The sequence below is a fragment of the Oncorhynchus mykiss genome, chromosome 30 (genome assembly GCF_013265735.2).
Source record: "Oncorhynchus mykiss isolate Arlee chromosome 30, USDA_OmykA_1.1, whole genome shotgun sequence".
Classification (NCBI taxonomy): Eukaryota; Metazoa; Chordata; class Actinopteri; order Salmoniformes; family Salmonidae; genus Oncorhynchus; species Oncorhynchus mykiss.
Genome location: NC_050570.1, coordinates 9,186,715 through 9,197,299, shown reverse-complemented (window position 1 = coordinate 9,197,299; position 10,585 = coordinate 9,186,715). Strand labels below are relative to the sequence as shown.

The following is a 10,585-nucleotide window of genomic DNA, read 5'->3' as shown; positions in this document are numbered from 1 at the left end:
AGAACCTTGTACTTTCTAACAACTTTTTGGTAGCTTGTGAGCGTCATAGAGCAAATCATGTTACATGTGCATGTTCGATAGAGTCTCAGCTTTTCATAGATAGCTTTTAGTAGTTTGTAATTCAAACCTTTCTGACTCTACAGATGTTTCTGTAAAAAAAAGACCCGGGCCTGGGCACCTTCGGAATCCGTCTTTGTCTCACAAACACAGCTCTATCTCAGCCCCCGTTAATCACACAGACTAACTCTTGGTACCACTGGATGCAGAAGACAGAGACGAATCTGATGGTACAACCCATACGTCTATAGCTAAAACACACAATGTTTAAAAGGGGGTAGAATTCAACACAAATAACCGGCTTTGAAATATGGATGGCTGTCCATCAACATTAGGTCATATTTTACCTGTTGGCAACCAGCATCGCTGACCATTTTTCTCAATTGAGAAACCTAGCAATTCTCCATAATTAACATAATTTGATTGCAACAACTGTTGATGCTGGAGAATGCTAACACAAACCGCTGGTGCAAATGCTCTTTTCAAGATGCTCCACCTTGATCACAACAACTTACGCACAAGATCTATACTTTCAGGGATCATTTCTATAGTGCGTTACTTTGAGAAATGTGTGTATAAAGTGGTAGACTCTCGCTATCCATGATGACGATTTCAAGATATTCCCATTCAGAGCATGAATCTGGTGGCTAGAAATGACCTTGCTCATTTTTCTTCCACCTTTGATGACTGTTCCTTGTTCTTCAATGAATGTGGATGAAGGGAATATGTTCTGAGTGGATGATAACCATGTACAATAAAAGCTACTGAAATGTCTCCCAAATCCTTATCGTTAGTAAAATAAAACCTCTTGAATCAGTCCTGAGACCCCAGCAATAATCTTTTCCGTTTTCTGGCTTTCGTTGATCTCCATGTCCAGCCCTTATATTTTGCTTCAAAATGAGGAGTTTTAAAATTTTCCTTTCAGGACAACCTTTGACCTTCATACGTAGAAGAACCTTGTACTTTCTAACAACGTTTTGGTAGCTTGGTGAGCGTCATAGAGCAAAACATGTTACATGTGCATGTTCGGTAGAGTCTCAGCTTTTCATAGATAGCTTTTAGTAGTTTGTAATTCAAACCTTTCTGACTCTACAGATGTTTCTTTAAAAAAAAGACCCGGGCCTGGGCACCTTCGGAATCCGTTCTTTGTCTCACAAACACAGCTCTATCTCAGCCCCCGTTAATCACACAGACTAACTCTTGGTACCACTGGATGCAGAAGACAGAGACGAATCTGATGGTACAACCCATACGTCTATAGCTAAAACACACAATGTTTAAAAGGGGGTAGAATTCAACACAAATAACCGGCTTTGAAATATGGATGGCTGTCCATCAACATTAGGTCATATTTTACCTGTTGGCAACCAGCATCGCTGACCATTTTTCTCAATTGAGAAACCTAGCAATTCTCCATAATTAACATAATTTGATTGCAACAACTGTTGATGCTGAGAATGCAACACAAACCGCTGGTGCAAATGCTCTTTTCAAGATGCTCCACCTTGATCACAACAACTTATGCACCAAGACTATACTTTCAGGGATCATTTCTATAGTGCGTTACTTGAGAAATGTGTGTCTAAAGTGGTAGATCTCGCTATCCATGATGACGATTCAAGATATTCCCGTTCAGAGCATGAATCTGGTGGTTAGAAATGACATTGCTCATTTTTTCTTCCACCTTTGATGACTGTTCCTTGTTCTTCAATGAACTTGGATGAAGGGAATATGTTCTGAGTGGATGATAACCATGTACAATAAAAGCTACTGAAATGTCTCCCAAATCCTTATCGTTAGTAAAATAAAACCTCTTGAATCAGTCCTGAGACCCCAGCAATAATCTTTTCAGTTTTCTGGCTTTCGTTGATCTCCATGTCCAGCCCTTATATTTTGCTTCAAAATGAGGAGTTTTAAAATTTTCCTTTCAGGACAACCTTTGACCTTCATACGTAGAAGAACCTTGTACTTTCTAACAACTTTTTGGTAGCTTGTGAGCGTCATAGAGCAAAACATGTTACATGTGCATGTTCGATAGAGTCTCAGCTTTTCATAGATAGCTTTTAGTAGTTTGTAATTCAAACCTTTCTGACTCTACAGATGTTTCTGTAAAAAAAAGACCCGGGCCTGGGCACCTTCGGAATCCGTCTTTGTCTCACAAACACAGCTCTATCTCAGCCCCCGTTAATCACACAGACTAACTCTTGGTAACACTGGATGCAGAAGACAGAGACGAATCTGATGGTACAACCCATACGTCTATAGCTAAAACACACAATGTTTAAAAGGGGGTAGAATTCAACACAAATAACCGGCTTTGAAATATGGATGGCTGTCCATCAACATTAGGTCATATTTTACCTGTTGGCAACCAGCATCGCTGACCATTTTTCTCAATTGAGAAACCTAGCAATTCTCCATAATTAACATAATTTGATTGCAACAACTGTTGATGCTGAGAATGCAACACAAACCGGTGGTGCAAATGCTCTTTTCAAGATGCTCCACCTTGATCACAACAACTTATGCACCAAAACTATACTTTCAGGGATCATTTCTATAGTGCGTTACTTGAGAAATGTGTGTCTAAAGTGGTAGATCTCGCTATCCATGATGACGATTCAAGATATTCCCGTTCAGAGCATGAATCTGGTGGTTAGAAATGACATTGCTCATTTTTCTTCCACCTTTGATGACTGTTCCTTGTTCTTCAATGAACTTGGATGAAGGGAATATGTTCTGAGTGGATGATAACCATGTACAATAAAAGCTACTGAAATGTCTCCCAAATCCTTATCGTTAGTAAAATAAAACCTCTTGAATCAGTCCTGAGACCCCAGCAATAATCTTTTCAGTTTTCTGGCTTTCGTTGATCTCCATGTCCAGCCCTTATATTTTGCTTCAAAATGAGGAGTTTTAAAATGTTCCTTTCAGGACAACCTTTGACCTTCATACGTAGAAGAACCTTGTACTTTCTAACAACTTTTTGGTAGCTTGTGAGCGTCATAGAGCAAAACATGTTACATGTGCATGTTCGATAGAGTCTCAGCTTTTCATAGATAGCTTTTAGTAGTTTGTAATTCAAACCTTTCTGACTCTACAGATGTTTCTGTAAAAAAAAGACCCGGGCCTGGGCACCTTCGGAATCCGTCTTTGTCTCACAAACACAGCTCTATCTCAGCCCCCGTTAATCACACAGACTAACTCTTGGTAACACTGGATGCAGAAGACAGAGACGAATCTGATGGTACAACCCATACGTCTATAGCTAAAACACACAATGTTTAAAAGGGGGTAGAATTCAACACAAATAACCGGCTTTGAAATATGGATGGCTGTCCATCAACATTAGGTCATATTTTACCTGTTGGCAACCAGCATCGCTGACCATTTTTCTCAATTGAGAAACCTAGCAATTCTCCATAATTAACATAATTTGATTGCAACAACTGTTGATGCTGAGAATGCAACACAAACCGGTGGTGCAAATGCTCTTTTCAAGATGCTCCACCTTGATCACAACAACTTATGCACCAAAACTATACTTTCAGGGATCATTTCTATAGTGCGTTACTTGAGAAATGTGTGTCTAAAGTGGTAGATCTCGCTATCCATGATGACGATTCAAGATATTCCCGTTCAGAGCATGAATCTGGTGGTTAGAAATGACATTGCTCATTTTTCTTCCACCTTTGATGACTGTTCCTTGTTCTTCAATGAACTTGGATGAAGGGAATATGTTCTGAGTGGATGATAACCATGTACAATAAAAGCTACTGAAATGTCTCCCAAATCCTTATCGTTAGTAAAATAAAACCTCTTGAATCAGTCCTGAGACCCCAGCAATAATCTTTTCAGTTTTCTGGCTTTCGTTGATCTCCATGTCCAGCCCTTATATTTTGCTTCAAAATGAGGAGTTTTAAAATGTTCCTTTCAGGACAACCTTTGACCTTCATACGTAGAAGAACCTTGTACTTTCTAACAACTTTTTGGTAGCTTGTGAGCGTCATAGAGCAAAACATGTTACATGTGCATGTTCGATAGAGTCTCAGCTTTTCATAGATAGCTTTTAGTAATTTGTAATTCAAACCTTTCTGACTCTACAGATGTTTCTTTAAAAAAAAGACCCGGGCCTGGGCACCTTCGGAATCCGTCTTTGTCTCACAAACACAGCTCTATCTCAGCCCCCGTTAATCACACAGACTAACTCTTGGTACCACTGGATGCAGAAGACAGAGACGAATCTGATGGTACAACCCATACGTCTATAGCTAAAACACACAATGTTTAAAAGGGGGTAGAATTCAACACAAATAACCGGCTTTGAAATATGGATGGCTGTCCATCAACATTAGGTCATATTTTACCTGTTGGCAACCAGCATCGCTGACCATTTTTCTCAATTGAGAAACCTAGCAATTCTCCATAATTAACATAATTTGATTGCAACAACTGTTGATGCTGAGAATGCAACACAAACCGCTGGTGCAAATGCTCTTTTCAAGATGCTCCACCTTGATCACAACAACTTATGCACCAAGACTATACTTTCAGGGATCATTTCTATAGTGCGTTACTTGAGAAATGTGTGTCTAAAGTGGTAGATCTCGCTATCCATGATGACGATTCAAGATATTCCCGTTCAGAGCATTAATCTGGTGGTTAGAAATGACATTGCTCATTTTTCTTCCACCTTTGATGACTGTTCCTTGTTCTTCAATGAACTTGGATGAAGGGAATATGTTCTGAGTGGATGATAACCATGTACAATAAAAGCTACTGAAATGTCTCCCAAATCCTTATCGTTAGTAAAATAAAACCTCTTGAATCAGTCCTGAGACCCCAGCAATAATCTTTTCAGTTTTCTGGCTTTCGTTGATCTCCATGTCCAGCCCTTATATTTTGCTTCAAAATGAGGAGTTTTAAAATTTTCCTTTCAGGACAACCTTTGACCTTCATACGTAGAAGAACCTTGTACTTTCTAACAACTTTTTGGTAGCTTGTGAGCGTCATAGAGCAAAACATGTTACATGTGCATGTTCGATAGAGTCTCAGCTTTTCATAGATAGCTTTTAGTAGTTTGTAATTCAAACCTTTCTGACTCTACAGATGTTTCTGTAAAAAAAAGACCCGGGCCTGGGCACCTTCGGAATCCGTCTTTGTCTCACAAACACAGCTCTATCTCAGCCCCCGTTAATCACACAGACTAACTCTTGGTAACACTGGATGCAGAAGACAGAGACGAATCTGATGGTACAACCCATACGTCTATAGCTAAAACACACAATGTTTAAAAGGGGGTAGAATTCAACACAAATAACCGGCTTTGAAATATGGATGGCTGTCCATCAACATTAGGTCATATTTTACCTGTTGGCAACCAGCATCGCTGACCATTTTTCTCAATTGAGAAACCTAGCAATTCTCCATAATTAACATAATTTGATTGCAACAACTGTTGATGCTGAGAATGCAACACAAACCGGTGGTGCAAATGCTCTTTTCAAGATGCTCCACCTTGATCACAACAACTTATGCACCAAAACTATACTTTCAGGGATCATTTCTATAGTGCGTTACTTGAGAAATGTGTGTCTAAAGTGGTAGATCTCGCTATCCATGATGACGATTCAAGATATTCCCGTTCAGAGCATGAATCTGGTGGTTAGAAATGACATTGCTCATTTTTCTTCCACCTTTGATGACTGTTCCTTGTTCTTCAATGAACTTGGATGAAGGGAATATGTTCTGAGTGGATGATAACCATGTACAATAAAAGCTACTGAAATGTCTCCCAAATCCTTATCGTTAGTAAAATAAAACCTCTTGAATCAGTCCTGAGACCCCAGCAATAATCTTTTCAGTTTTCTGGCTTTCGTTGATCTCCATGTCCAGCCCTTATATTTTGCTTCAAAATGAGGAGTTTTAAAATGTTCCTTTCAGGACAACCTTTGACCTTCATACGTAGAAGAACCTTGTACTTTCTAACAACTTTTTGGTAGCTTGTGAGCGTCATAGAGCAAAACATGTTACATGTGCATGTTCGATAGAGTCTCAGCTTTTCATAGATAGCTTTTAGTAATTTGTAATTCAAACCTTTCTGACTCTACAGATGTTTCTTTAAAAAAAAGACCCGGGCCTGGGCACCTTCGGAATCCGTCTTTGTCTCACAAACACAGCTCTATCTCAGCCCCCGTTAATCACACAGACTAACTCTTGGTAACACTGGATGCAGAAGACAGAGACGAATCTGATGGTACAACCCATACGTCTATAGCTAAAACACACAATGTTTAAAAGGGGGTAGAATTCAACACAAATAACCGGCTTTGAAATATGGATGGCTGTCCATCAACATTAGGTCATATTTTACCTGTTGGCAACCAGCATCGCTGACCATTTTTCTCAATTGAGAAACCTAGCAATTCTCCATAATTAACATAATTTGATTGCAACAACTGTTGATGCTGAGAATGCAACACAAACCGGTGGTGCAAATGCTCTTTTCAAGATGCTCCACCTTGATCACAACAACTTATGCACCAAAACTATACTTTCAGGGATCATTTCTATAGTGCGTTACTTGAGAAATGTGTGTCTAAAGTGGTAGATCTCGCTATCCATGATGACGATTCAAGATATTCCCGTTCAGAGCATGAATCTGGTGGTTAGAAATGACATTGCTCATTTTTCTTCCACCTTTGATGACTGTTCCTTGTTCTTCAATGAACTTGGATGAAGGGAATATGTTCTGAGTGGATGATAACCATGTACAATAAAAGCTACTGAAATGTCTCCCAAATCCTTATCGTTAGTAAAATAAAACCTCTTGAATCAGTCCTGAGACCCCAGCAATAATCTTTTCAGTTTTCTGGCTTTCGTTGATCTCCATGTCCAGCCCTTATATTTTGCTTCAAAATGAGGAGTTTTAAAATGTTCCTTTCAGGACAACCTTTGACCTTCATACGTAGAAGAACCTTGTACTTTCTAACAACTTTTTGGTAGCTTGTGAGCGTCATAGAGCAAAACATGTTACATGTGCATGTTCGATAGAGTCTCAGCTTTTCATAGATAGCTTTTAGTAATTTGTAATTCAAACCTTTCTGACTCTACAGATGTTTCTTTAAAAAAAAGACCCGGGCCTGGGCACCTTCGGAATCCGTCTTTGTCTCACAAACACAGCTCTATCTCAGCCCCCGTTAATCACACAGACTAACTCTTGGTACCACTGGATGCAGAAGACAGAGACGAATCTGATGGTACAACCCATACGTCTATAGCTAAAACACACAATGTTTAAAAGGGGGTAGAATTCAACACAAATAACCGGCTTTGAAATATGGATGGCTGTCCATCAACATTAGGTCATATTTTACCTGTTGGCAACCAGCATCGCTGACCATTTTTCTCAATTGAGAAACCTAGCAATTCTCCATAATTAACATAATTTGATTGCAACAACTGTTGATGCTGAGAATGCAACACAAACCGGTGGTGCAAATGCTCTTTTCAAGATGCTCCACCTTGATCACAACAACTTATGCACCAAGACTATACTTTCAGGGATCATTTCTATAGTGCGTTACTTGAGAAATGTGTGTCTAAAGTGGTAGATCTCGCTATCCATGATGACGATTCAAGATATTCCCGTTCAGAGCATGAATCTGGTGGTTAGAAATGACATTGCTCATTTTTCTTCCACCTTTGATGACTGTTCCTTGTTCTTCAATGAACTTGGATGAAGGGAATATGTTCTGAGTGGATGATAACCATGTACAATAAAAGCTACTGAAATGTCTCCCAAATCCTTATCGTTAGTAAAATAAAACCTCTTGAATCAGTCCTGAGACCCCAGCAATAATCTTTTCAGTTTTCTGGCTTTCGTTGATCTCCATGTCCAGCCCTTATATTTTGCTTCAAAATGAGGAGTTTTAAAATTTTCCTTTCAGGACAACCTTTGACCTTCATACGTAGAAGAACCTTGTACTTTCTAACAACTTTTTGGTAGCTTGTGAGCGTCATAGAGCAAAACATGTTACATGTGCATGTTCGATAGAGTCTCAGCTTTTCATAGATAGCTTTTAGTAGTTTGTAATTCAAACCTTTCTGACTCTACAGATGTTTCTGTAAAAAAAAGACCCGGGCCTGGGCACCTTCGGAATCCGTCTTTGTCTCACAAACACAGCTCTATCTCAGCCCCCGTTAATCACACAGACTAACTCTTGGTAACACTGGATGCAGAAGACAGAGACGAATCTGATGGTACAACCCATACGTCTATAGCTAAAACACACAATGTTTAAAAGGGGGTAGAATTCAACACAAATAACCGGCTTTGAAATATGGATGGCTGTCCATCAACATTAGGTCATATTTTACCTGTTGGCAACCAGCATCGCTGACCATTTTTCTCAATTGAGAAACCTAGCAATTCTCCATAATTAACATAATTTGATTGCAACAACTGTTGATGCTGAGAATGCAACACAAACCGGTGGTGCAAATGCTCTTTTCAAGATGCTCCACCTTGATCACAACAACTTATGCACCAAAACTATACTTTCAGGGATCATTTCTATAGTGCGTTACTTGAGAAATGTGTGTCTAAAGTGGTAGATCTCGCTATCCATGATGACGATTCAAGATATTCCCGTTCAGAGCATGAATCTGGTGGTTAGAAATGACATTGCTCATTTTTCTTCCACCTTTGATGACTGTTCCTTGTTCTTCAATGAACTTGGATGAAGGGAATATGTTCTGAGTGGATGATAACCATGTACAATAAAAGCTACTGAAATGTCTCCCAAATCCTTATCGTTAGTAAAATAAAACCTCTTGAATCAGTCCTGAGACCCCAGCAATAATCTTTTCAGTTTTCTGGCTTTCGTTGATCTCCATGTCCAGCCCTTATATTTTGCTTCAAAATGAGGAGTTTTAAAATTTTCCTTTCAGGACAACCTTTGACCTTCATACGTAGAAGAACCTTGTACTTTCTAACAACTTTTTGGTAGCTTGTGAGCGTCATAGAGCAAAACATGTTACATGTGCATGTTCGATAGAGTCTCAGCTTTTCATAGATAGCTTTTAGTAATTTGTAATTCAAACCTTTCTGACTCTACAGATGTTTCTTTAAAAAAAAGACCCGGGCCTGGGCACCTTCGGAATCCGTCTTTGTCTCACAAACACAGCTCTATCTCAGCCCCCGTTAATCACACAGACTAACTCTTGGTACCACTGGATGCAGAAGACAGAGACGAATCTGATGGTACAACCCATACGTCTATAGCTAAAACACACAATGTTTAAAAGGGGGTAGAATTCAACACAAATAACCGGCTTTGAAATATGGATGGCTGTCCATCAACATTAGGTCATATTTTACCTGTTGGCAACCAGCATCGCTGACCATTTTTCTCAATTGAGAAACCTAGCAATTCTCCATAATTAACATAATTTGATTGCAACAACTGTTGATGCTGAGAATGCAACACAAACCGCTGGTGCAAATGCTCTTTTCAAGATGCTCCACCTTGATCACAACAACTTATGCACCAAGACTATACTTTCAGGGATCATTTCTATAGTGCGTTACTTGAGAAATGTGTGTCTAAAGTGGTAGATCTCGCTATCCATGATGACGATTCAAGATATTCCCGTTCAGAGCATGAATCTGGTGGTTAGAAATGACATTGCTCATTTTTCTTCCACCTTTGATGACTGTTCCTTGTTCTTCAATGAACTTGGATGAAGGGAATATGTTCTGAGTGGATGATAACCATGTACAATAAAAGCTACTGAAATGTCTCCCAAATCCTTATCGTTAGTAAAATAAAACCTCTTGAATCAGTCCTGAGACCCCAGCAATAATCTTTTCAGTTTTCTGGCTTTCGTTGATCTCCATGTCCAGCCCTTATATTTTGCTTCAAAATGAGGAGTTTTAAAATTTTCCTTTCAGGACAACCTTTGACCTTCATACGTAGAAGAACCTTGTACTTTCTAACAACTTTTTGGTAGCTTGTGAGCGTCATAGAGCAAAACATGTTACATGTGCATGTTCGATAGAGTCTCAGCTTTTCATAGATAGCTTTTAGTAGTTTGTAATTCAAACCTTTCTGACTCTACAGATGTTTCTGTAAAAAAAAGACCCGGGCCTGGGCACCTTCGGAATCCGTCTTTGTCTCACAAACACAGCTCTATCTCAGCCCCCGTTAATCACACAGACTAACTCTTGGTAACACTGGATGCAGAAGACAGAGACGAATCTGATGGTACAACCCATACGTCTATAGCTAAAACACACAATGTTTAAAAGGGGGTAGAATTCAACACAAATAACCGGCTTTGAAATATGGATGGCTGTCCATCAACATTAGGTCATATTTTACCTGTTGGCAACCAGCATCGCTGACCATTTTTCTCAATTGAGAAACCTAGCAATTCTCCATAATTAACATAATTTGATTGCAACAACTGTTGATGCTGAGAATGCAACACAAACCGGTGGTGCAAATGCTCTTTTCAAGATGCT

General features: G+C 39.3%; 10 non-coding genes across 10 annotated transcripts; all 10 read left to right on the top strand.

The window, feature by feature from the left end:
- Positions 1–576: 576 nt before the first annotated feature.
- LOC118945875 lies at positions 577–796 on the top strand. Its single transcript, XR_005041032.1, has one exon. It is a non-coding gene; the product is annotated as a small nucleolar RNA U3 (small nucleolar RNA).
- A 789-nt stretch (positions 797–1,585) lies between these two features.
- Positions 1,586–1,802, top strand: LOC118945969. The gene has a single exon (XR_005041122.1). It is a non-coding gene; the product is annotated as a small nucleolar RNA U3 (small nucleolar RNA).
- Positions 1,803–2,589: 787 nt separating this feature from the next.
- LOC118945860 lies at positions 2,590–2,805 on the top strand. Its single transcript, XR_005041018.1, has one exon. It is a non-coding gene; the product is annotated as a small nucleolar RNA U3 (small nucleolar RNA).
- A 787-nt stretch (positions 2,806–3,592) lies between these two features.
- Positions 3,593–3,808, top strand: LOC118945858. The gene has a single exon (XR_005041016.1). It is a non-coding gene; the product is annotated as a small nucleolar RNA U3 (small nucleolar RNA).
- A 787-nt stretch (positions 3,809–4,595) lies between these two features.
- On the top strand, positions 4,596–4,811 carry LOC118945841. The gene has a single exon (XR_005040999.1). It is a non-coding gene; the product is annotated as a small nucleolar RNA U3 (small nucleolar RNA).
- A 787-nt stretch (positions 4,812–5,598) lies between these two features.
- Positions 5,599–5,814, top strand: LOC118945857. The gene has a single exon (XR_005041015.1). It is a non-coding gene; the product is annotated as a small nucleolar RNA U3 (small nucleolar RNA).
- Positions 5,815–6,601: 787 nt separating this feature from the next.
- Positions 6,602–6,817, top strand: LOC118945856. The gene has a single exon (XR_005041014.1). It is a non-coding gene; the product is annotated as a small nucleolar RNA U3 (small nucleolar RNA).
- A 787-nt stretch (positions 6,818–7,604) lies between these two features.
- LOC118945958 lies at positions 7,605–7,820 on the top strand. Its single transcript, XR_005041111.1, has one exon. It is a non-coding gene; the product is annotated as a small nucleolar RNA U3 (small nucleolar RNA).
- Positions 7,821–8,607: 787 nt separating this feature from the next.
- On the top strand, positions 8,608–8,823 carry LOC118945855. Its single transcript, XR_005041013.1, has one exon. It is a non-coding gene; the product is annotated as a small nucleolar RNA U3 (small nucleolar RNA).
- A 787-nt stretch (positions 8,824–9,610) lies between these two features.
- Positions 9,611–9,826, top strand: LOC118945957. The gene has a single exon (XR_005041110.1). It is a non-coding gene; the product is annotated as a small nucleolar RNA U3 (small nucleolar RNA).
- Positions 9,827–10,585: the final 759 nt, after the last annotated feature.